Genomic DNA, 26,102 nt, shown 5'->3' with positions numbered 1-26,102 from the left:
CAGGAATGATGAGAGAATTGTCAGCAGAAAACAAATGCAGCTGGTAGAGGCTGTACATTTAAAAATTGATGACGCGGGCGCCTGGGTGGCTCAGTGGGTTAAGCCGCTGCCTTCATCTCAGGTCATGATCTCAGGGTCCTGGGATCGAGTCCCGCATCGGGCTCTCTGCTCAGCGGGGAGCCTGCTTCCCTCTCTCTCTCTCTGCCTGCCTCTCCATCTACTTGTGATTTCTGTCAAATAAATAAAATCTTTAAAAAAAAAAAATTGATGACGCTATGAATACTGCAGAAATAATTTGTTTCATTTTTTAAAAGATTTATTTATTTCTTTGAGAGAGAGAGAGCCATGGTGGGAGGGAGGAGGACAGAGGAAGAGGAAGGGAGAGAATCCTCAAGCAGACTCCCCACTGAGGGCAGAGTCTGAGGTGGGGCTCGATCCCACAACCTAGAGATCACAACCTGAGCTGAAATGAAGACTCAGACACTCAGTCACCTGAGCCACCCAGGTGCTCCCAAATAATTTGATTCTTACACATTTATTGGGATGCGATGTCTGAGGTCTTAGTAGTTACTGCAAAGCTTAGAAATCATCAGCTACAATACGGTGGTGAAGATTTTTATGTATTTATGTTCTGCCCACCTCCAAGAATTATTAATTATTAAAATCTTAGCTCATAGGCACACAAAACAATCTGCCTGCCAGGTTTTTCCCATTAGCCTGAATTCCAGTCCTTCCCCTAGAGTAAGCAATCCATGACACCATGATGCTAGCCTCCATACCTTTAAAGGTCTAGCCTGCCATGTCACATGCTATCCCCTCCATCGTATTGTTTGGATCATTTAGGGCTTGATTCATTTCAGGAGAGGACTACACAAGGGTTTAAAGACTGTGCCAGAGGCAAGACCTTCCTGGTGGCTGACAGCTACCCAATGCCTTTAAAAATAATATATCTGAAGAGTATAGTGATTGATTTACATGATAGACCACACAGAGAATTGTCCTTACCATAAAATATAAAGTATTCTGCTCCAATTTCTTGGTGTTCTTCTAAGCTATTCCTTGAAAGGTCTAGAAAATATTAAAGAACATAACTAGATTGTGAGTAGAGACCATCTTTTTTATCTTCAAAAATCTCACAACTCTTAACAAAATTATTTTGACATAGTGGGCATTAAATAAATGATGTTTGTTGAATTATCTATCTATCTATATATAAAATCTATAAGACCTCAAAATAGGCTTTCTTTTCTTAATTGATCCCTTTATTTGTCAGTCTTTAAGTCAAAAATAAAAGATTATTTAATTATCTATTTTTCAGCCACTTGTGCTCACTTTGTATAGTCATAGTATGCATTTACTGAGAAAAAAGAAGAGTAGGAAAAAGCATGAGTAGTCAGATGTTTATAGAAATACCTCATTGTCCTCTGGGACACAGTATGGAGGTTCCTCAAAAAGTTGAAAACGTGGGGGCTTAAGTGGGTAGGAGAAGAATCAATGAAACAAGATGGGTTTGGGAGGGAGACAAACCATAAGTGACTCTTAATCTCACAAAACAAACTGAGGGTTGCTGGGGGGAGGGGGGTTGGGAGAAGGGGGATGGGGTTATGGACACTGGGGAGGGTATGTGCTTTGGTGAGTGCTGTGAAGTGTGTAAACCTGGCGATTCACAGACCTGTACCCCTGGGGATAAAAATATATGTTTATAAAAAATAAAAAATTTAAAAAATAGGAAAAAAATAAAAAGCATAGCTATAATACCATAAAAAAAAAAAAAAGTTGAAAACAGAGCTAACCTATGACCCAGCAATTGCACTACTGGGTATTTACCTTAAAGATACAAACGTAGTGATCCGAAGGGACACGTGCACCCCAATGTGTATAGCAGCAATGTCCACAATAACAGAACTATGGAAAGAACCTAGATGTCCATCAACAGATGAATTGATAAAGAAAATGCTGTATATATATATATATATATATATATATATATATATATATACACACACACAATGGAATACTATGCAGCCATCCAAAGAAAGGAAATCTTGCCTTTTGCAATGACATGGATGGAACTAGAGGGTATTGTACTAAGCAAAATAAGTTAGTCAGAGAAAGACAACTATCATATGGTTTCACTGACATGTGGGATTTGAGAAACAAGGCAGAGGATCATAGGGGAAGAGAGGAAAAAAACAAAACAAGATGGAACCAGAGAGGGAGACAAGCCATAAAAGACTCTTAATGTCAGGAAACAAACTGAGGGCTGTTGGGGGGTGAGGGCAGAGGGATGGAGTGGCTGGGTGATGGACACTGGGGAGTGTATGTGCTGTGGTGAGCACTGTGAATTGTATAAGACCGATGAATCATAGACCTGTACCCTTGAAACAAATAATATATTATATGTTAATAAAAATAAATAAAATTTTTAAAAAAGAAACACCTCACTGTCAAAGATACAACACTCACTCAAATTTTTTCTTTTTAATTATCCACTGTCTTTTTGGCAAATGCTTTTGAGTGACGTTCTCAAAGATAGTCTCAATGCCCAGATGTCAGAAAGTATGCAGAGAGGACTTGATGGAACATGCCAAGAACTACTGGCTTCAGCTGGCTTTGCTGATAACTTTGAATCTCCCCATGATTTTGCTGTCATGATCTTTGACAATGAGTTTCTGAAATGAGCTACCTTCTTACACTTCATGCTGGTTAAACTGCAGGTTCAACTTCATCGAACACTGAATTATTGACTTCTACTCCCCACTCATTCCACATCATGACCTATAAAAAGCCTGTGGGTGCCCTGAAGAGGCGTGTGCAGATTGTGGGGTGTCTTCAGTCCTGCGTTTCTTGTCTTTATCTGAAGGGAGCGTTCCCCTCGACACCTAAAAGCATTTCAGTCTTTGAACTTCTCCAGTAAAAAGTAAAATACACTCACACTAATGAATCACAAAGTTTAATGTATGTTCGGAAAGTTCTCTTGTATTGTGCAAGTCTTTGTTGTCAGTCCTGGGAAGTGTATTTCTAAGTGCTTGCCCCTGAGATGGACTTCCTATGCCTTATACATAACCCAGGAGGTGTAAGGAAAAGAGCAAGGATTTGACCATACAGAAATGTGAAAAGCTACCCTAAACAATACTGGAGCCACAGACAAATCAGACAAGGAGCTAATGCCCATCTTCTGTAAAGAGAGGGCTCCAGGGGACCTGCTCAGGGAGGATGTCTGTGATCAGTTGTTAGACGGGGCCAGCAAATTTCTAAGGGCTTGCATGAACATGCATATTACTTTGGTAATTCAAAACAGCTATAATATGCTAATGATAGCTAAGTCTGATAGAGTGTTCTAGATTGTCTAAGGGCATTAATGATATGGATGTCTTCACGTACTATTTTTGTGTCTGTTTCACAGATGAGGAAACAGAGACACAGAGAATGCAGGTAACCTGTGCCAGAACTCGTAAACGGCTGGCTAAGATGAAATATTATTCAAATATATAAACTGCAAAGAATATGATTATCCTTAAAGGAATCAGTTCCTATTCCTAGCTTCGGAAAATAACTGAAAAATAATTTATAATTTAGAAAATGACTTAAAGTTTAATTAAAAAAATGAACTGGAGCCCATTGAACTCATAAATTATTTTTTAAAAGCAGTATTAAAATAGAGCAGACACAACCTTATGCTGGATATCTGTGACCTAAATCCTTTGCGTTCTTTAGAAATATCTCTGGTCGGGGTACCTGGGTGGCTCAGTGGGTTGAGCCTCTGTCTTCAGCTCAGGTCATGATCTCGGGGTCCTGGGATCAAGTCCCACATCGGGCTCTCTGTTTTGCCTCTCTGCCCACTTGTGATCTCTCTCTGTCAAATAAATAAGATCTTAACAAAAAAAAAAAAAAAAAGAAAGAAAGAAATATCCTTGGTCTGTGCTATAGAAAATCCCACGTCAGGGTGCCTTGTTGCTAAACTGTCTTGTTTAGGGGCGCCTGGGTGGCTCAGTGGGTTAAGCCGCTGCCTTCGGCTCAGGTCATGATCTCAGGGTCCTGGGATCGAGTCCCACATCGGGCTCTCTGCTCAGCAGGGAGCCTGCTTCCCTCTCTCTCTCTCTGCCTGCCTCTCCGACTACTTGTGATTTCTCTCTGTCAAATAAATAAATAAAATCTTTAAAAAAAAAAATAAACTGTCTTGTTTAAAGGCCAAGAGAGGGAAAAATTACTAGCAAATCAGCATAAACAAGGAGAATGTGTAATTAACAAAGCTCAGATGCTGCAAACTGATTGATGTAGAAAATAAAAATGTGAAGACATTCCCCCTTCTTTGGGCTTATTATCTTAAATTGGCTACCTCCTTTGTTGTGGATAGCCAGACAGACTCGTGAGAGAGGCAGAGAGCTCACTTTATGTCTGGTGACACTCCTAGAGTCAGCAGTTTCAACTTCTGGGGTTCTTCTTGTTCTATAAAGAGAAGGTAATAAAATCCACCCCTCAGCACCTGAAGGCAATGTGTGAAACATACTCTCCCTTGGCTATCCAAGTGATGAGAAAAGCACTTACCTACTGCTTTTACTGATAATATCAAGTTATAAATGCTCACTATCAGTATATCCTTGGAGTGGACTGAAATCCACTCACCTTTGAGAAAGACAACAAGTCGGATGTTTCTGAAGTTCCAAAGAGCAGAGCCAGCCTCTCAAGAGGGCAAAGTAGGAGGCTACCTAGTCAATCATTTGAACAGAACAGGGTAGAACATCCTGTCCCAAAACATCTTTGGTCACCCTAGGGACTTGCAGTTCCACCATTAGAAATTCATTCCTTTGAATTGTTAGCATCCTCCTTTGGAACGAAAATAACTTTACATCGTTTTCCACTTGGGCAGTTAGTTCAAAGTTGGGTCATTGGAAGTAATGTCTAGAAGGTCCATCGGTCCTCAAGTCAGGAGGTGGGAAGGGCCTGCCCAGGAGAGGGACACAAAGAGATGTTAAAATAAATAAACTGCAAAGAATTTGATTATTCTAAAAGGAATCAGAGTTACTATTCCCAGCTTTGAACCAGCTCTAGGACCCCAAGAGCTCTAGTCTTTCCTACATCAGTATGTCCCACATAAACAAGGCCAGCCTGGTCATCTATTTTCCAGCTGCACAAATACCTCAAACTTTGGCTGGGTTTCCTGGAAAGCCACCTCCCTCCCTACCTGGCAACAGCAGTTTTCCAACAAACAGCCAGACTTGGTGACTCACAGGCGTTATTTCTCTCTTCTGCTTTGAGGCCCCATAGACACGGAGCTGGACTCTGGCAGGGCCTAGATGCAGACGTATCGTTCCAAGTTGGATCCCTGAACCCCAGAAGATTGGCTTTTTTTGGTTTTGCTTTTAAATGATAGTGTCATCACAGATTTTCTAATCCTTTCCATGGAGAATGCATCCCTTCTCAGCAGAGAAATAAATAAATAAAATCAGCAGAATACGAGTCCATATTCTGCTCTAATTAAGGCTCTCCAGGTCCTAGACAGAAAAGCCTTGCCCCCTCTGCAAAAGGAACTCACTCCTTTCATGTTCTTTCTCTTAGCCTAGAACCAACCATCCCCTGAGCACCAGCAAGCCTAAACTTGGCGGTCATTCCCACCAGCCCGGGCTGCAAAGAGGTTTTCAGAACAGAAAGCTATTATTGTATATTTAATCTGAAGACTGAATGGAACTGGGGGGAGGGGGAAGTAGCAGGCAAGGAAGAAGGAACTAGCAAATTGCAAATGTTGACACGTCTACCGCCCCTACAGTCCAGAGACAGACACGCCTCCTGTACCAACCCTTTCAGAGAACCATCGCAAAGATTAACCCCATTAGGAAGTGTTAGGACTTTGAGTTCTGAGCAAGGGTGAATTCACTCAACCAAAATGCCGGGAGAGCAAGCTCTGAATGAAGGTGATTAAGATAAACTTACCCAGCAGTGCTTTCCTAGCAGCTGTCCCTCATGGTTCTCTCATGACACTCGGAAATTTCTCTGCCTCTCTCCATGTCTGACATTGCTCACCTGTGTTACCTGACAAACTGAATGAGGTGGTTCATGATATTTTTCATATAAAGTCAACAGCTTCTTGCTGACCATGTCTTCACTTCCTCCCTGCTCCTGGATCTGTAGGAAAGAAGTTCCCAGGATGACAGAGTCGAATTAGGAAGAACTCTTTCTCCCATGAAGAAAATGGTCTAAGAGTCTCCCAGGCACTGCCAGGGAAAAGTCCCTTCTGGGGCACAAGGGCTCCTTTGTAAGTTCACCTGCACCAGCTGCACTTCTTAAGCAGGCTTTGGTCTTTCTGGACATTTCTCTGGTCAGTATAGTTTCCTTCCCGCCACCATGATTATTTTAAATTACTTTCCTTTCCCTCTCAGCTGCTAACTTGCTTCCTGATGTTATCAAACATCCAGCCCCATCCAGACCCTCTTTCTGTCCATTTAACACAGAAGTTGCTGATGGTCCCTTTTTTTTTTTTTTTTAAGATTTTATTTATTTATTTGACAGAGAGAAATCACAAGTAGATGGAGAGGCAGGCAGAGAGAGAGAGAGGAAGGGAAGCTGAGCAGAGAGCCTGATGCGGGGCTCGATCCCAGGACCCCGAGATCATGACCTGAGCCGAAGGCAGCGGCTTAACCCACTGAGCCACCCAGGCGCCCCCTGATGGTCCCTTTTTGTCTTTCCATGCCCTTATCCTCTGTCCTGGCCTGTTCCCACAATACTCACACTAGGGATCTTCTCCGATCCTTCCCTTCCCTCCCTCTCCTCCTCCCTCAGCTTCCCTCCCCCTCCCTTCTCTAGCCAATTGCTCCCTCTCTACTGGTTCTTTGTATCTATAAATAACCATTCCTTTACCTATGACACACATAATATATACAATGCATGCTGCAAATATTTCCTCCAAGGCTGTCGTTTGTGTTTTAACTTTGTTTCTGATGTTTTTTGGTTGCTTCCTTATTATGTTTTTTTGGCATGTAAAATTTCTAAATATTAACATTTATAAGTCTTCTCTTTTATTGCATCTGGATTGTGAGTTAAAAATACTTTTCCTTAATAACTACATAAATACATACATACATACATATATAAAAGGGGCACCTGGCTGGCTCAGTAGAAGAGCATGGGATTCTTGATCTCAGGGTTGTGGGTTTGAGCTCTACACCCGCGTTGGGTGTAGAGATTTCAAAAAAAGCCACCAAAACCAAAACCTTGCCCCACCCTCAAGATATCAAGGAATTTATGCATGTTTTCTTCTAGAATTATATATATGTTCATCTTTTATATTTATATCTAATCCATTTGGAATTTACTCTTGTATATAATGTGAGGTATGGATCCAATTTTAGAATTACCAAATGGCTGTTTAGGCTTCCCAGCACCATTTAGTAAAGTCTTAGCCCCGCTGATTTGAGATGCCACCTTATTATGTTCTAAATTTCTGTACTTAAGTCAACTTATGGATTTTCTACTTGCTGTATTAATGAATCTATCATAAAGAGAAAAAAAACCCTCATTCCTACATCTTTCTCTAGCTTTTGCCTTAGTTCTCTCCTCCCCTTCACAAACTTTTCCAAAGGAGTTGTCTATACTCTGCCTCCATTTCCTTACCTCCATTCACTCCTCAATTCCCTTCAGTCTGGTTTTTACCCTTGTCATCCCATCAAAACATTTTGAGCTTGACTCATCACCATGGCCCTGGATTCCATTGGCAGATTTCAGGTCTCATCAGCTTTTGACATTGTCAAACCCTCCTTGAAATGCTCTCCTTAGGTCTCAGGAAACAAACTGAGGGTTGTTGGAGTGGAGGGGCGTGGGAGGGATGGGGTGGCGGATGATGGATATTGAGGAGGGTATGTGCTCTGGTGAGTGCTGTGAATTGTGTAAGACTGATGATTCACAGACCTGTACCCCTGAAACAAATAATATGTTATATATTAATTAAAAAGTAAAGAAAAGAAATGCTCTCCTGGGGCGCCTGGGTGGCTCAGTGGGTTGGGCCTCTGCCTTCGGCTCCGGTCGTGATCCCGGGGTCCTGGAATTGAGCCCTGCGTTGGGCTCTCTGCTCAGCGGGGAGCCTGCTTCCCTTCTTCTCTCTCTGCCTGCCTCTCTGCCTACTTGTGATCTCTGTCTGTCAAATAAATAAATAAAATCTTAAAAATAAAAGAAAGAAAGAAATGCTTTCCCGATTGGCCCGCAAGTCTCCACCATCTCCTGCTTTTCCTCCTTCTTTAGCCAGTTTAGCCCCCGCCTATGCGGGCTCCTGCTGCCCTACCTGGTCACTCAGCCCTAGTGGTTTTCACGCTCACTCCCGCCCCCTCCACCCACCAGGTGGTCTCATTCCTGCCTTTGGCTTCAGTTTGAACCAACCCACAGGTAGCTCACCTCTCTCTCCCACCCAGTTCCTGCTTCTAAGTGAATCTAGATGACATCTATTGGGTGCTTCAAACGCTTCATAAGATCAGCATGTTCAAAACCACACTCAAGAAAGACCCATTTCATGTTACTCTCATCCCCAAGTCTGGTTTGTCTTCTTCCCACCTCACTGAATAATATCATCAACCAACTTGCTATCTCTTCCCTCCCGTCCCAGCCCCAAACCACTCTTAAGTCCTCCTGAAGACTTCTCCTGTCAGTCTACTTCTATCCACAACACACCCTCATCCAAGCTGCATCCCGGCTGTGGCCACCAAACTGGTCTCCCCACTTCCTACTCTTTCCTCACCCTTGTATTTCACTCTTTGCTTGGTAGCCAGATGGATCTATTTGAAATCAAACCACTTCACTTGCCTCCTATTGCTCTTAAAATAAGCCAAAGTTGTAATGTGGTCTATAAGAGCCTCTGTCGTCTGGCGCCCGCTTACCTCTCCCATCTCCTCTTACACCACCTTGCCTTTGCTAGGCTCCACCCTCACCTCCTTTCCACTCCCCAGCGCAGCCCCTGCCATGCTTTTCCCAACAAGGACCAATGCTCCCATTCTATTCTCTCTGGGTACCCTGTATCCCCCTCGGAAGTGTTTTCATCACAGTTAGCATTTGATGTTTTCATGGGAGATTAATTTTTTTAATCTCTATGAGGACAAGACCCCATCAATCATTTGTTTCAATATTATCCCAACATCTACCTCTTGGCCTGACAATGACCAGCAAATGAATAAACTTAAATCAATTCCTCCTTCTTTCACAGTCCTTGTTTTCTTTTTTTTAAGAAAGAAACTTTTAGATAAGTGAGATTTTGTTTTTCAAGATGTTTTTAGGAAACATGGAATGATGGCTTAGGGTGGAATGTGATATTATGGCCAGAATATGGAGGCTCAGGAAATTCTAATTCTAATGCCAGTTTTATCAACTGCAGTGGTGAATTCAGGAAAAGAGTTTAAATATTGCATACTTCCCCAAAACATGCTTAATATGGCTGCTTCACTTCTATTTTCATTATGTTAGTTGCTTTCATATTCTTCTCTTCTACTGGATTGTCACATTCTTGATGGAATACCCCATGTCTTACTGATTTTGGGGCCTCCATGGTGTCCATCATTTCAAAGCACATACAAAGTGATCAATCAAAATTGAAGAAATGAATTAATAAATGTATAACATATGATGGCACAATTTTTTATTTTTTTCTTATTTCATTTTTTCTTATTTCATTCTTATTTCATTCATTAATTAACACATAGTGTATCATTAGTTTCATTATTCATCAGCTGCATATTACACCCAGTACTAATTACGTCATGTGTCCTCCTTAATTGATGGCATGGCTTTTTTTTTCACCATGGCATGGTGAAAATAATGCAATGCTAAAAATAGTTGAGGAGCAATTGAGGGTGTTTTCCACTTAATCAGAAGTAAAATATAAACTGAAATGCCCCAAATATGGTAAGTCTTTGGCCAGGGATTTGAATAAGAAGGGCTCTTGTCAGCTCAAACCAAGAGGTAGGCATTCAGAAAGACCTTAATGGAAGCTTAAACCAGGAGTTGAGAAATACATAGGCATCTGGAATTGACAAACTATCAGCACAGACTATCAGGTGAGGGTTTCCAAGAGAGCAGTGAGTATGGACATTTAGAATTAGCTTCACTTATGACCTTTAGAATTAGAATTTCACTTATGGCCTTCTGCTCAGGTCATGATCCTGGAGTCCCGGGATCGAGTCCTGATTTGGGCTCCCTGCTCAATGGGGAATCTGCTTCTCCTCTGACCCTCCCCTTTCTCATACTCTCCCTCTCTCTCTCAAATAAATAAATAAATAAATAAATCCTTTAAAATTTAAAAAAAAAAAAAACCTTAAAAAAAGGAATTGGCTTCACTTATATAAAACAGAAAGTTAACTTAAACATAGTAAACTATTTTTCTTCATGGAAATGACATTCAGCAGTAGCTAGAGCAGCACTGATATATGGGCTCCATGATCTTTGGGGACCAAGATCCTTTCTGTCTTGTTGCTTTGTCATTTAAATATGTGGCTTCTCCCTCATAATCCAAAATGGTTTCTTGGGTTCAAGGACTATATCTACACTCCAGCCAGTGAGAAACAGGAAGAGAGAAAGACGCCCATGCCTGGTCCTTTAAAGACACTTACTGACACTTTTATCCCATTAGTCACTATTTAGTCACATGGCCATATCAGCCGCAAGGGCAGCTTGGAAATACCATCTTTCCTTTCTTTTTCTTTTTTTTTTTAAGATTTTATTTTTAAGGGGCACCAGGGTGGCTCAGCTCTTAAGCACCTGCCTTTGTCTTGGGTCATGATCCCAGGGTCCTGGGATTGAGCCCAGCTCGGGAGGCCTGCTTCTCCCTCTCCTACTCCCCCTGCTTGTGTTCCCTCTCTCTGTGTGTCTCTCTCTGTCAAATAAATAAATAAAATCTTAAAAAAAAAAAACAGATTTTATTTTTAAATAATCTGCACACCCACCATGGGGCTCAAACTCATAGCCCCAAGATCAAGAGTTGCACTCCTGACTGAGCCAGCTAGGTGCCCCAGAAATGTAATCTCTGATCAAGAAAGCCATGTGCCCAGTAAAACTTAATAATCAGAAGAACGAAAAAGAGTTTGTGTTGCAGGGAACAAATTTAGGAGGAAACCCATTGATTGAGCCAGTATTCACATTTCTAGTTCCTACACACAGACTTCCAGGGAGCCGCCAGACAAGTGATCATCAAGCCTCAGGTGGATCTCCGCATTCCAGTGAATCCTGCCCTGTTGCCTGGTCAGCTCCCTCCTCCACACCCATAGAGGTTTCTTCAAAGCTTCTCTACTTTTCCATGGCTATTGTCTTCTTGGCTTTCGGATCTCTGGCCACCCAGAGGAAATGTATGCTATCAAGCCTGGGTAACTCAGTTTCCCATCCCCAAATCTACAACCTTATCTCTCTCATTCACCTCCACAATGCCTGCCGTCTAGTTTGGTATTTGTTTTCTTTCATTCTTTGTTTTGTGGCACGCTTTCTCCTGATTAAGATAAATCTTGCCTCTCAGGAAACAAGTCTCAGTGGATATTACAGCTTTTCTTAGTATCTTTCCTGTCCCAATCCTTTCTAAACATTTCCAAGCCTCCCCTATCTTGAGAGACAAAAGGAAGTTAGTTCCAGGCTTTCCTTGCCTGTGTCTTTTCATGAAGCTATCTCCCCTTTCTCTATTTGCCTCCACAGCCCAAACTCCCCGGGAAAACAGTCTACTTCCCACCTGCCATTTACTTTTTGATCCATTGTAATCCTCTTACAACCTGACCCCTGTCCCCTACAGTCTCCTGAAACTGCTCTGGTCAAGATCTCTGATGACCTACTCATTACCAAATCCAATGTTCTCCATTCGGTTTTCATCTTTCCCAATACTTCCTTGGCACATGGCACTGTTGATACTTTTCTTCTCTTGGAAATTCCTCTCATGGCCTCTTGTGAGCTCTATGCCTGTGTCCTTTCCCTTTTACTTTCCGCCTCTCACTGGTGCTCCTGAGATTGTCCCCAGGCGACCTCATCCCTTTTTATCACTTCAAATGCATGCTCCCTGTAGGCTTGGTAATGCCCACATCTCTATCTCCAGGTTCAGATCAAAAAGTTCAGTTAGCGGGGCACCTGGGTGGCTCAATAGTTTAAGCCTCTGACTTTAGCTCAGGTCATGATCTTGGGGCCCTGGGATCAAGCCCCATGTTGGGCTCTGCACTCAGAGGGAGTTTACTTCTCCCTATAATAAATAAATAAATAAATAAATCTTTAAAAAAAAAAAAAAAAGTTCAGTTAGCTCCTGGGATGTTTCCACCAGAATATTGATTGGCTTACATTTCTGTGAAGAGCATTTTGGGGCTGGACTCAGCTGGGCAGTTCTACTTATCTCACCAGAGTTCACTCATGCAGCTGCAGTTATCTGGTAATTTATCTTGGCCTCAGTGGTCTAAAATGGGCTCACTCACGTATCTGGTGGTTGGTGCTGGTTCCTGGCTAGGGCACTTCAGATCTCCTATATGGAGCTCACCAGGCTTACGCAACCACATTATTGTCTCAGCGCTCCAGTTCTACCTGAAAGAGAGCAGACCTCCATGTGCAAGTGCTTTTTGGGGCTCTGCTTGTGTTATCCTGGATAATGCCCCATTCGCCAAAGCAAGTCACACAGCCAAGCCCTAGTCCAAAGGGTGGAAATAAATTCTACTTCTTGATGATAGAAGCAGCAGTCTCAGAGCAAAAGGTTATATATACAACAGTGGATGAAATTATTGCAGTAGACAATCTACCACAATGTTCTTCCCATTTCTCTCTTTTTTTAAAAAAAAATATTTTATTTATTTATTTGACAGAGAGAGACACAGTAAGAGAGGGAACACAAGCAGGGGGCGTGGGAGAGGGAGAAGCAGTCTTCCCTCTGAGCAGGGAGCCCAATGCAAGGCTCAATCCCAGGAACCTGGGATCATGCCCTGAGCCGAAGGCAGACGCTTAATTATGGTGCCACCATGTTCTTCCCATTCCAAACTTGCTTTTTCACATGTTTTTCCTATCCTAGGGAATAGTGCCAGTGTCCCCTTATTCGCTCAAGCTGGAGTAAGTCTAGTTTACTCCTTCCTTCCTTGCAGATGCTGTAGATTGTAAGGCTTAACACCAATTCCCAACCTCTTTCTCTACCATAGAGATACCAATGCTAAACACTTTCTCACATTACTTTGTAGCAGTAGGTGGTCATGTGATGCGGTTCTGGCCAATAAGTAGAAATCTGGGAGTGATTTTTACAAAAACATTTGCTTTTTTTTTTATTGAAAGGAACAGACCTCATGGCACACGGGTGGTCCAGTGGTTCATATTTCCAACACTTGACCTCAGCTCAGGTCTTGATCTCAGGGTTGTGAGTTCAAGCCCCGTGTGGGGCTCTATGCTGAGCATGGAGCCTACTTTAAAAAATAAGAAATAAGGATGCCTGCGTGGCTCAGGTCGTGATCCCAGGGTCCTGGGATCGAGTCCCCTGTTGGGCTCCCTGCTCAGCGGGGAGCCTGCTTCTCCCCTTTTTTGCAGCTCCCCCTGCTTGTTTTCTCTCTGTCTCTTTTTCTCTCTGACAAATAAATAAATAAAATCTTAAAAAATAAAATAATAAATAAATAAATAAAAAGAAAGGAACAGACCTTGTCTTCCTTATTTGCACCTTCCATCCCTGAACACAAACAAGACATCTGGAGCTGCAGCAGCTACTGTGTGACCAGAGGTGACAAGAATTAAGAAAAGGCCAAGAGAAAATAAATAAAATTTTTAAAAAAGAAAAAAGAAAAGACCAAGAGAATCAGAGACACCAGCCTGGATATTATTGACTCATGAAACAAAGGCAGCAGTTGCTTCCATCTAAGACTTCTCAAAATGGGAAAAAATAAACTCCTCTTTCTTCAAGCCACTCTAAATTGGGATGTTTTAAAAAGATTATTATTTATTTATTTATTAGGGGGAGAGAGAGAGAGAGAGCACAAGCAGTGGGAATAGCAGGTGGAGGGAGAGGGAGAAGCAGACCTCCTGCTGAGCAAGGAGCCTGATACAGGATTTGATTCCAAGATCCTGGGATCATGACCTGAGCTGAAAGGAGACGCTCACCTGAGCCACCCAGGCACTCCTGGGATTTTTTGTTACTTCCAATCAGAAGAATTCCTGGCACACCTTCATCTGCTAATCCAATCAGTCATCACAGCCTGTACACTCTTCCTTCTGAAGCTTTCCCACATGTACTTCCTTTATTCTATCTCTGTTGGCTCTGTCTTAGTTCACACGCTGTGGCGCTACCTCAACAGCCTTCCATCTGGTTTCCCTCTAATCGTTTCTCCAACCTAAGCCTGCTTATTGCCAGAACTTGACTCATCCAGAGTCAAGAGATTTCCAACTTCCTGACATGTAAAGTCTTCATTACTTAGAACAGCCCCCGTGGTTTTCTCAATCTAGCCTCTACACATCTCTCCATGATTCAGCAGGTCTGGAGTGGGACCTGGAAATTTGTATTCCTAACCAGCTCTCCTATAATGATGATACCAATAGTGGATAAACCACTTTTTGAGTAGCATTGGTACAGAAATTTTTCCTTCAAAGTATTTGCCTTCACTTTTTAAAATTTTTATTATTATTTTATTAACATATAATATATTATTTGCCCCAGGGGTACAGGTCTGTGAATCATCAGGCTTACACATTTCACAGCACTCACCATAGCACACACCCTCCCAATATCCATCCCCCAGCCACCCTATCTCTCCCCAACCCCACCTCTCAGCAATCCTCAGTTTGTTTCCTGAGATTAAGAGTCTTTTATGGTTTGTCTCCCTCCCTGGTCCCATCTTGTTTCATTTTTTTCCCTCCCTACCGCCCACAACTCCCCACCCTGCCTCTCAAATTCCTCATATCAGAGAGATCATATGATAATTGTCTTTCTCTGACTGACTTATTTCACTCAGCACAATACCCTCTAGTTCCATCCACGTCATCGCAATGGCAAGATTGGGTTTTTTTGGGATTGCTTTCACTTGTAATGATAGATTCCTTTATTCCTTCATTTGGTGGTTCTCAAACATTAGTGTGCATCAGAGTCCCTTGGAGGACTTGTTAAAAACAGAACACTGGCTTCTACCACCAGAATTTCTGATTCATTAGGATTAGGGTAGGGCCCAAGAATTTGCATCTCTAATGAGTTCCCAGATGCTACTGATGCTGCCTATCAGGGACCAAACATTGAGAATCACTGTCTTAGTACAGATGTTATCAACCAAGTCTCCACGGACATCCTGGGCCAGATGATTCTTTCCTGTGGAGAAGTTGTTCTGTGCCTTATGTTTAGCCAAGTCCCTGGCCTCCACTCAATGGATACCTAGAGCAACTCCTCCAGTTGTGATTAAGAATAAATAAATAAATAAATAAATAAGTCTCCAGAGAGTCTCAGATGGCCCCTAGTTGAGAACCACTACCTTGGAGTAATTATTTGATCTTCATCCATTTTTCTCCTTAATCTGTATATTTCACAAAAGCAGAAGTCTGCCTTTTTTTTTTTTTAAGATTTTATTTATTTTATTTTATTTATTTATTTGACAGACAGAGATCACAAGTAGGCAGAGAGGTAGGCAAAGGGAGAGGGAGAAGCAGGCTTCCTGCTGAGCAGAGAGCCCGATGTGGGGCTCGATCCCAGGACCCTAGGATCATGACCTGAGCCAAAGGCAGAGGCTTTAACCCACTAAGCCACCCAGGTGCCCAAGAAGTCTGCCTTTTGTATTCCCAAAGCCTAGCATAGCCACTCAATAAGATATTTGTTCAACAAATGAATCTAATTCCAACAGAGTTGAAGGTCCTTTAATGCTTCCTTCTTCAATCCTTTTCTGGTATCTCTCTCTGATCACCAACAAGCATTTAAAAAAAAATCTTTCCACTGCAACCCTACCCTGAACAGCAAAGTAATCATGAGGTTTCCAGTCTTTTCTCTGTACTTTCACAGTACATCTGGGCCTTAGCAGTGATATTCTGGAAATAGTACCTTTTTTAAAAAAAGATTTTATTTATTTATTTGAAAGAGAGAGAATGAGAGTGAGTGAGCATGAGAGGGGGATGGTCAGAGGGAGAAGCAGACCCCCCTGCCCAGCAGGGAACCTAATGTGGGACATGATCCCAGGACTCCAGGATCGTGACCTGAGCTAAAGGCAGTTGCTCAACCAACTGAGCCACCCAGACGCCCTGGAAATAGTATCTTAACCTAAAGAATAACTCAGTAATGAGAATTTGTGAATTTTGGCCAGCTGGTAGAACAAGGATACTTTTGGTCAGGGTACTGCTTCTCCCCGGTAATAGCATCCTATGGGCAGTGGCCCATGATACACACATATTTGAGTAGACCAGTGGTCAACACAGGAGGCCAAGGATTCAGAACCCTAGCAGGCAGCAAGTAGGAGCTGGGGAGCTTGCAAAACTCGTGTCACGGTCTGTTCCTGCCCCAGCATATTTGTCTTTCTCTGATTTCTTCCTACTGCCACCTATCTCTAAATCTGGGCGGCTGGGTGAGCTTGCACTGGTCCAGTTAGGTAATTAGGGAATAAATTGTTCCATTCTGGGTTGTTGCGGACCACAAAGGCTCTGCTGTACCTGCCAACCAGGTCTTTAGGCCAGCTTTTGTGAATGCCGGAGGGTAGTTGAAGACCTGTTCATTCACCTGTGGGGAGATTAACAATCATTGTGCTCTCAGGCCTTCAAGAAGGAAATCTCACAGGGAAGGTAGTAGAGCAGAACCTTCTGACTCACTGGGAGTGTGAGTGTAATTTTCCGATGACTTGCTGGGTTAATTGATTCTTTGGTGGTATGTTATAGAAGTTACTTGAGCTCCTTTGAGAGAGGATGGAAAATTTATGCCTATATTGTGTCTCTATTGGCATACTTCACGAAGCAGGAGCTGGGTGTAGGAGGACATTAGGAAAGGAGGGAACTTGGAATAAGGAGCTATGTCTCGTCTCTGATTCTGTGAGCCATTCTCCTCTTTTCTCTCTCTCTCTCTTTCTGTCTCCCCTGCCTCCTTGCACAGCCCCCCTGCCCTGTCCTGCAGACTGGCTTTCTCTGCTTCTCTTACACTTTGGTACACTTGCAAAAGCTCCTGAGTTTACATGTGAGAGCCCCAGCCTCCTGCAGACGCTGACCGAGATCACCTCTGTTCTAGTACAAGATTCCAGGGAAAGAGAATCTGATGGGTGCAGCTTGGGTCCAGCCAGCTATGGGAAGTATAAGCAAGATTGCAGGGGTCCAGCCTAAAGAAGGGGATAATCCCTAGATATCATGCTGTCTTAGATTGGATCCCCCGGAAGCAGATTCTGAAGGATTTGAGTACTAGTTTATTTAGGAAGATGTTGAAAGAACATAACTCCCACCTCCCCCTTCTTACTCCCTTTGGTCACCTGCTGGAAATCTCTGCCAAAGTCTGAAGCCAGTAGGCAAAGAAGCCCAGGGGCCCTATTGAGTTGGTCCATGTTAAGCCAGCCTTCTAGGGCACAGAGCAGGGAGAAGAAGGGAACAAAGTAAATCTGGAGGGACAAATGGAGACAGGATTCAGACAATTCTCAAGAGAATAGTATTATTTATATACCCTAATACAAATATGGAAAAATAACTGATCTTATTCTTTAGTCATAGGTGATTGTAGCATTTAGCCATGTCTAATTTCATAGTATTACTTGTGAGATTTGAATAGTCTGTTGACACTTGACATTTGTCACTGTTTCACACAACCTGGAGTCAGAAGTGTCAATAATTTTCTGGACAAATTTTAAGCATGTTTTCATTTACATAAATATGATCCAGGCCAGTTGTAACAAACTGGACAAGTTCAAGTATCAAATACAATTTTTTAAAAAGATTTTATTTACTTATTTGACAGGGAGAGACACAGCGAGAGAGGGAACACAAGTAGGGGGAGTGGGAGAGGCTTCCCACCATGCAGGGAGCCTGATGCAGTGCTCAATCCCAGGACCCTGGGACAATGACCTGAGCTGAAGGCAGACTTAATGACTGAGCCACCCAGGTGTCCTACAATATGTTTATGCTATGCTCTGTGTGAGTAGTTGTATCCTAAGCAAGAGGAAAGTTCGTGGTTTTTAAAACAGTGTTACCAGATTTTGTTCTTCTCTACATCAGCATGTGTAGCTTCTAGAAGTCACCAGGCAAAACTTTATTTAAATTCCTTTCATACTGATTCAAAGACAATCCATACAGATTTGAAGAAACATTTCTTTTCCCAAGCAGCTTTCACCAAAAACCTCATATTGTTTCTGAAACAAATGGCCCCAAGAAAAGTAAGTTGTTTATATTCGTTTCCCACTGCTTCTGTAACAAAACCTAAATTTGCCAAAAACTTAGGGGTTTAAAACAAACACATTTATTATCTTAAAGTTTTGGATGTCAGAAGCCCAACATGGGTCAACAGGATTGGATTCCTTCTGGAGGCTCTGGGAAGAGTATGTTTCCTTGCCTTTTTTAGGTTCAAGAGTCTGCCTGCTTTCCATGGTTTGTGGCCGTTTCCCACATCTTCAAAGCTAGAAGTTTAGCATCTTCAATTTTCTCTCTCTGTCTCTCTTTCCTCTCTGTCTCTTTCTCTCTCTCTCTCTGGCCTCTTCATCCATCATCCGATCTCCTCAGATTTTGACCTTCCTGCCTCACTCTCATAAAGGATCCTTCTGATGACATCAGTCCCACACAGATAATCCAGGATAGTCTCTCCATCTCTAGACCTTTCACTTAATCACCTCTGCAAAGTGTCCTTTGCCACGTAGGGTAACATACTCAAAGGTCTCAGGGATATGGACATAGATATCTTGGAGGGGCCATAATTCTGCCTAGTACCACAATTTATAAATACTCCAGCCAGATCAAGAAGAAGGACCTCTATCACTCTACACATTTTCAGGTGATGGTAAGAACTTCCTGGTGCTCAAGAGAGCATCTTAAGTCTACCTACAGAAATTTGTAATATGGAACTGCAATGAACTGGAAGTGCATGCTCTCCCAGCAATTCCCTAGAAGTATGGGCCTTTTTGGAGCTGAGACTAAACTTGGGATAGCGTTGGGTGCCAGAGAAAGCAAGAGAAGAAAAAGATAGAGAGGAGAAATGGGGCAGAGAAACAAACCTCTTTGGGCTAGCTGCAAAGAGTGTTTGTTTTGGGTCTTCTGAACACAAAGTTTTGCTCTGGGAGGGAAGAAAGGATGTTAGGCATAAGCACTACAATAAACCAAAGGATTCGGTTGTGAGTTTGGGGCTGAGTCTCCAGAGAGATTTCTTGGTTCATTGATACTTGACTTTTACCAAGTTTGGTTTTTTTTTCCCCCAGCTTCTCCCAGAGGCTGCTTTGACCTGATCAAGCATCTTCTCCCACTCATTCTAAGCCTCCTTGTTTAGTTTTAGTATATTCTCAGGTTTCAAGGAGGGCTCATTATTATCAAAGTATGTATACTTACCAATTATTCCCACTTTCTCTATCTTGGTTTGTGTAATTCTTCCCCCTCATCCGTCTACAGAGAAAAGGATACTAATTAATTTTGTTCAAGCTAAGCAAAGTTTCAAGGGCTAGGGATGTTTTTATCCTCCACATTATCATATAAGAAAAATTTAAATGTATTTTATTTAATAAATATATATTACATATATAATATAAGTGTGTCTATATAAGTATTATATATATATATATATATATATATATATATATATATATGGCACCTTGTATTCTCCAAAGATGGCCACCATATCTCCCTTCCCTCTCTTCTTAACTGATACTCAGTGTAACTGATGTAGAAAGATGTAGCTTATATTCCCTCCCCTTAAATCTGGGGGAGGTTTATGACTATGATGAAATTGACACTATGTTTAACTTCCAAGACTTGATCATAAAAGATAGCACAGCTTCGCTCACGTTGTCTTGGGATGCTCTCTTTTAGAACCCATCCATTTTGCCATGAGGAAACTCAAGCAGAGACATAGGGAGGCCAAGTGTTGGTGGCATTCTAGCCAACAGCCCAGCTGAGTTCCCAGCCAACAGCCAGCAAGGACTGCCAGGCATGTGAGTGAACAGACCTTCAGATGATGTCAGCCTCAAGCTCTCAAGTCACTCCCTGCAGTTTGAGTTTTCCCAAATGAGGTCCCAGATGTCGAGGAGCAGAGACAAGATGTCTTCACTGTGGCCTTTTTGACACATGGGATTCGGAATCATAACAACATAGTGGTTGTTTTATGCTAAGCTTGGCCCAGCCTCTGTCACATTGGGAGTAACTAGAATATTTGGATTGATATAAACGTCGAAGGACACACGCATTTTTGTCAGCAAACACTATAAACTTAACAAGATGCTTGAATCTTACCATTTTCCCCCCAGCTTGTTCCTTAAGAATAACAAATGTGTCAACCCCATTAATCTAATCCAGAGTTGGCCTTTTCTTCTTCCTCCAATGCAATTCATCTTTTCCAAACTATTCATGTGGTCAGAGCTCAGTGCTCTAGAGATTTCATGAAACCTCATAGAAGCCGGAAACAAATCCCATTTAAAAGGAGAGACTGCATCTTTTTCTTAAAATTATTTTTTATAAAATGTGGTTAACAAGACAACAAAGCAAAAAGGGAACATCTTTTTTTGAGGGGTGGGAGTGACATGGACTTAAGGGGAGAGGAGCCGAACCAGATGACAAAGGTTGAGTGTGAAGTTGCAAACAATAACCAATCAAGAAAAAAAAAAAAAAAAAAGCCCTGGGATGCCTGGGTGGCTAGTTCGGTTCAGCTTCCTGGGATGGAGCCCCACATCTGCTTCTCCCTTTCCCCCTCCTCCCACTCACGCTTTCTTTTTTCTCTCTCTCTCTCTCTCTCTCTGAAATAAATTAAAAGAAAAAAAAAGAAAAAAAATCAAATTTTTCAGCTCTTTGTGGGTTCCCCATTCTTAGAATATTAGCAATCCTAGAACTATTCATAGGGAGCTTTTCTCAGATGTATTTTGCTAGGTTAAATCCCCCTCAAATACCTGCCCACTCTTCAAAAATATGTGTCTACTCAGAGTTCAGAGAGTAATTGCTTCCTGATAGTGTTTTATGAGATCAGCTATAAGGAGGAAGCTATTCATTATTTCATTCAGCAAATATTTGTGTTGGCTCTGTGACAGGAGGGATGGTAAGATGAAATGACGGTTGGGATGGGCATTTGGGGCAGGGTATACACAGGTTTTAATCAACCTAAAAATAAAGTTGGTGTCATTTAATTAAGTACTCCAACGCTGACAACAAACTAGTTGCTCATGCCTCTGTTTAGTCATTTAAGCTTATCTGTGTTCTTTGAAATTCTTTTAAAGAATGGGAAGCAGAGAATTGGCTTATGTAATAAGCCAATAATTGAATAATTACCTCAGGTGTTTATTCTTTTTTAACATCAGCTATTCTTCGGAATGTCACTGCTTTTTTGATGGATAGCTCAAGAATGCCAAGACTGGCTTGCATGTGTGGATTGATGGATGAAGACTGTGATTTTTGTAGCAGTTTGTTAACGCTTGACTTCACTTAAGAACACAACTTATGAAAAGAGGCGGCTAAGAAAGCATGGATGATTGAAATCCCCTGACATTCTCTCAACCTCAGTATTGACATTGACCTACTCTTTCCCTGAGCTTTATCCTGCAAATGTAATTTGCAAATACTCTCAGTACTATTTGACAACCCTCATCTCCCTGAGATGCTGCTGTTATCCAGCAAGAAAAAGGTGATGGATGGCCTTTTTGATGATGACCAGGGACATCCTCACAACACAGTGACATCTCTAGGAATGTCTCAGATTGTGTCTCATTGGTTCTACCCCAAGTAGGGATCAGAACTTTGGAATTATCCACCCATTCAGTCCTTGGAACAATTATTACGGGTAGATCCTAGTATTATACACCATTTTAAAGACAAGGAAACTGAGGCATATATAGGCTGAGTAACTTTCCCAAGGTCATAGTGAGTGGGAAAGTCAGGATTTGAACTCTGAATTCTGGCTCCAGAGTCCACGCTTTTAGCCATCACACAACGATGCTATTGAGAGTTTGTATCCCTCTTTATAAAAATTTTTTTAAAAATTTATTTATTTGACAGACAGAGGTCACAAATAGGCAGAGAGGCAGGCAGAGAGAGAGAGGAAGAGAAGCAGGCTTCCCGCTGAGCAGAGAGCCTGATGCAGGGCTCAATCCCAGGATCCTGGGATCATGACCTGAGCCGAAGGCAGAGGCTTTAACCCACTGAGCCACCCAGGTGCCCCTGTATCCCTCTTTATAAAAGAAAAAATAAAACAAGGGGCTCTTGGATGGCTCAGTTGATTAAGTGTCTGCCTTCAGCTCAGGTCATGACCCTGGGGTCCTGGGTCCCCGCCTCAGGCTCCCTGCTCAGCAGTGAGTCTGTTTCTCCCTCTCCCTTTGCCCCTCCACCTGCTTGTGCTTGCTCTCTCAAATAAATTAATAAAATCTTTATATATAAAATAACAACAACAAAAATTATTACATAATAAAAATTCTAAGAGGCTGAATTGCTGATGCATTCATTTTTGTTCTAGATTCACCCCATCTGGTAATCAATAGTCAGAAGCCAGAATTCTAATCTTTGGTAGTTAATTTTGACCCAAAGAGCATCAGGACATACTGTTTTGGAGAGTCTGTTCTTGGAAAGGACATGTTTATGACTAGCAGACAGCAGGATCTGGTTTGCACAACATTTTCCAGTGACACAGTCTGTTTTCAGAAGCTGCCAAGGCTTCTGAAACAAAACCTGGGACAATGTTCATACCAGAAACATGCAGAGAGCAGGAAATGGCTAACTTCTCATGAACATCTGAGGCAAACCAGGAGGGCTTAATTGATCACATATGTCCTTCTATTGTATCTCCATTCACAAGTTTACATGTCACCAACTTCATGGTTGTGCATTTACTACTAAGGCCAAGTGGGAGGTTCAAGATAATTATAGGTAAATTCAGTTGATGTATATTGCAACATTAATTGCCTTGTCTATAGCACTCCACCAAAAATCTCCACCTTCATCTCACTCTTGCCACCCTTCTCCCCCTACACACACACACACACACACACACAATGTCATAGACTTGGGGAAGAAAAGGTCTTAATATATTGCAATTTCTCCCATCAAGGGATAGAGGGGGTTTGGGGAGCTTTGCGGGGGGGCGCCTGCCTGGCTCAATCAATAGGGCATGCAACTCTTGATCTCAGAGATATAAGTTCAAGTCCCACATTGGGTGTAGAGACTACTTAATAAATAAAATCTTTAAAAAGAGAGAGAGAGATGGAGGGTTTTAGGTGACTTGAGCCTGGGCTTGGTTATGTAACATGCTTTGTCCATTAAGATGTTTGCAAATGGGATGCAAACAGAGGTTTGAAAAATACATTGCACTGAGGCTTAACTTGTCCCTGGGCACTCTTACACCATCACGTGAACAAGCCCAGGTTAGCTTGTTAGATGACACGTGACCAGTTCACCCCATCACCCTAGCTGATCTCAAACCAAGTGCCAGACATTGCTCATACCACCATCCCCAAATCAAATAGCCTCACCAACCACCGGACAATTGAGTGAGGCCATTCTAGTCCATCCATCCCTAGCTCAGCCGACCCAGGCAAACAGAATGCTGATTTGACCAGCAAAATTGTGAGCAACTAAAATGATTGCTGTTTGGAGGTGGTTTATAGTATAACAAAAGTTAACTGACATCCGTCCTTACCAACCCACACGGCTAGGTGGGAACCTGCTCTTTCTTACATGGTTCTCCCTTCCTCCTTCCCTTTCTTCTCTCAGCCACAGTAGATTGACTCAGAAATGGTGACTGACCCAAGTCTGGCCAATCGGATTTCATCCCTGCAATTTTTCAAAGAGCACGTGTGAAAAAAGTAGTAGCATTTGTAAGACGTGAAACTGGGGATTTGTTCATAGCTGTGTTTCCCACTAGGAAGGCAATGCTAGATCGCAGTGGATAGGAATAAAGCCAGCATAAAGAAGTAGAAATGAGAGATGGCTAGAAAATTCCCTGGTGGCATTTAAGTACTTAAACATCATTCCTGGGACGCCTGAGTGGCTCAGGTTAAGCATCTGCCTTTGGCTCAGGTCATGATTCCAGGGTCTTGGGATTGAGTTCTGCACCCGGCTCCTTGCTCAGTGGGGAGCCTGCTTCTCCCTCTGTCTGCCGTTTCTCCTACTTGTGCACTCTCTCTCTCTGACACAAATAAGTAAAATCTTAAAAAAAAGAATAATTCCTGATACTCCTGAAGTTGGATGAGTTAACTCTTCCTTGAGTTTCATGAACCAAAACTTCCCAACTTCTCCCTAAGCAGTTAGAGTTGGGTTTCTATTACTAAGTCCCAAAAGAATCCTAATTGATATACCTTCTCCGTTTGCATACACAACTGTTATCTATGCGATAAACAGTTGTATGATTATTTCTACTATTTTAATAGGCTCTATGCCCTACCTGAGTCTGGAACCCACAACCCCTATATCAAGAGTTGTATGTTCTACCAACCGAGCCAGCAAGATACCCCTGATGATTATTTCCATCCATATGTTCAGTAACACTTTAAGGACTGTCTAGACCATCTACTGTTTATATAACAAACCATCCCCAAATTAGCAGCTGAAAACAATGATTTTATCACCTCTCACGGATCTGTTAGTTAACTGGGATCAGGTGGGTGGTTCTTCTGCTGGTTTCATTTGAGGACTCCCATGTAGCAATAGTCAGGTGGTGGTTCAGGTGGCACCACTTGAAGGCTAAAGGCTCCGTTAGTTGGAACATCCAAATGGCTTCTCACTTACACAACTAGCATCCCAGGCATCTCTACCTGGCTTTAGTCTCCACACTATCCACAGCTTGGACACAGTTTCTTCCTTTCCAACAGGATAGCTGGACTACTTACATGGTGGCCAGGGTTCTCCAAGCATGTTCCCAGAGAGTAAATTTCCTTGTGACAGGCTCAGAAGCCACACAGCATCATTTCCACTGTGTTCTATCAGTCAAGTCAGGCACAAAGGCATTCCAGTTTCCAGGAAAGGAAAGTAGCTTCTTACTTCTTTGTGGTAAGAGTGACAAAGAGGAGCAACTCTTGATCAGTAGAGCATGTGACTCTTGATCTCGGGGTTGTAAGTTTTGAGTCCCACGTTGGGTGTTGCAATTGCTTAAAAATAAAACCTTAACAAAGAAAAAAGAGTGGCAAACAAATTGCAGCCAATTTCCCCTGCCGCAATCACTTTGGGATTTTAACAGATGTTATTTAAAGTTCAGCATCAAGGTGTGTGGTATTTGGAGATTCAAGGTGTAAGAAAAACTAAACTTTAAAAAAAGTTAAGGGTCAATAAAAATAACTCCTCCTATAGCCTGGTATTTCCATGTCTATGGGTTTTATTCTAGAACTGGCACCTGCTTGAAAAGGTCATACAGGTTTTCTATTAAATGTAACTTTCCCCTGAAAGTGAGTTATTTGTGTAACTATGCATTTAATGTTGGCCTCCCTCACTAGACTACGAAGTTTGAGAAAGCAAGGACCACATCCCACTGGCACACGGTGTCTCCCCTGCCCCAGGAAGAGAAGCATGATGTTTGCCACATAATCAATATCTCCTTCAATATTTCTTGAATGGACAAATGCAGTGATTCTTACCCCAAAGTACTTCTGCCTCTAGAGGGCAATTGGAAAGTTCTGGAGATACTTCTGGTTGTCACAGCTGGATAGAGTGTTGCTACTAGCATCTTGAGGGTGGAGCCCAGAGAAGCTGCTAAATATCCTGCCATGCACATCATAGCCCTCTACAAATAATTATCTCACCCCAAATATCAATAGTGCTGAGTTTAAGAGACCCTGCATGAATGGTTAGGCTACTGGACTTCGGATGTCCCAATCTTGTTTGCATGGTCCCAGTTGATTAACCCTGATTTCCATCTGATAAAGTGGTTCCTGGGAGGGAGGGGGCCTCAGAGCCAGGACTGGAAGCCCATGCTCAGCCCTTACCAGCCACCTCTCCTCAGGGGATCCCCACTGTCCTTCTGTTCCAGCCCAGGAGTGTTACCCTGAATTGGATGTACAGACCACATCATATACTGGGTGTCTTACATTTTGCCCCTC

At 42.3% G+C, this 26,102-nt stretch overlaps 1 protein-coding gene across 3 annotated transcripts in view; it reads right to left on the bottom strand.

The window, feature by feature from the left end:
- SHLD1 (shieldin complex subunit 1) overlaps window positions 1-25,043 on the bottom strand; it is a 120,666-nt gene extending 95,623 nt beyond the window's left edge. Inside the window, exons 1-4 of one of the 3 annotated variants that reach the window (XM_059133899.1) lie at window positions 24,639-25,043; window positions 5,932-6,123; window positions 4,627-4,944; window positions 1,006-1,068 (exon numbers count right to left, since the gene is read on the bottom strand). The gene's annotated coding sequence lies outside the window, so the exon portion shown is untranslated. Of the gene's footprint in view, window positions 1-1,005; window positions 1,069-4,626; window positions 4,945-5,185; window positions 5,597-5,931; window positions 6,124-24,638 lie in introns of those variants that run through there. The other 2 variants (XM_059133900.1, XM_059133898.1) reach the window with 2 other exon arrangements.
- Between the last annotated feature and the right edge of the window lie 1,059 nt (window positions 25,044-26,102).

Source organism: Mustela lutreola, chromosome 9, assembly GCF_030435805.1.
Source record: "Mustela lutreola isolate mMusLut2 chromosome 9, mMusLut2.pri, whole genome shotgun sequence".
Lineage (NCBI taxonomy): Eukaryota > Metazoa > Chordata > Mammalia > Carnivora > Mustelidae > Mustela > Mustela lutreola.
The sequence above is the reverse complement of the archived record's forward strand: the minus strand, read 5'-3'. Positions and strand labels throughout refer to the sequence as shown.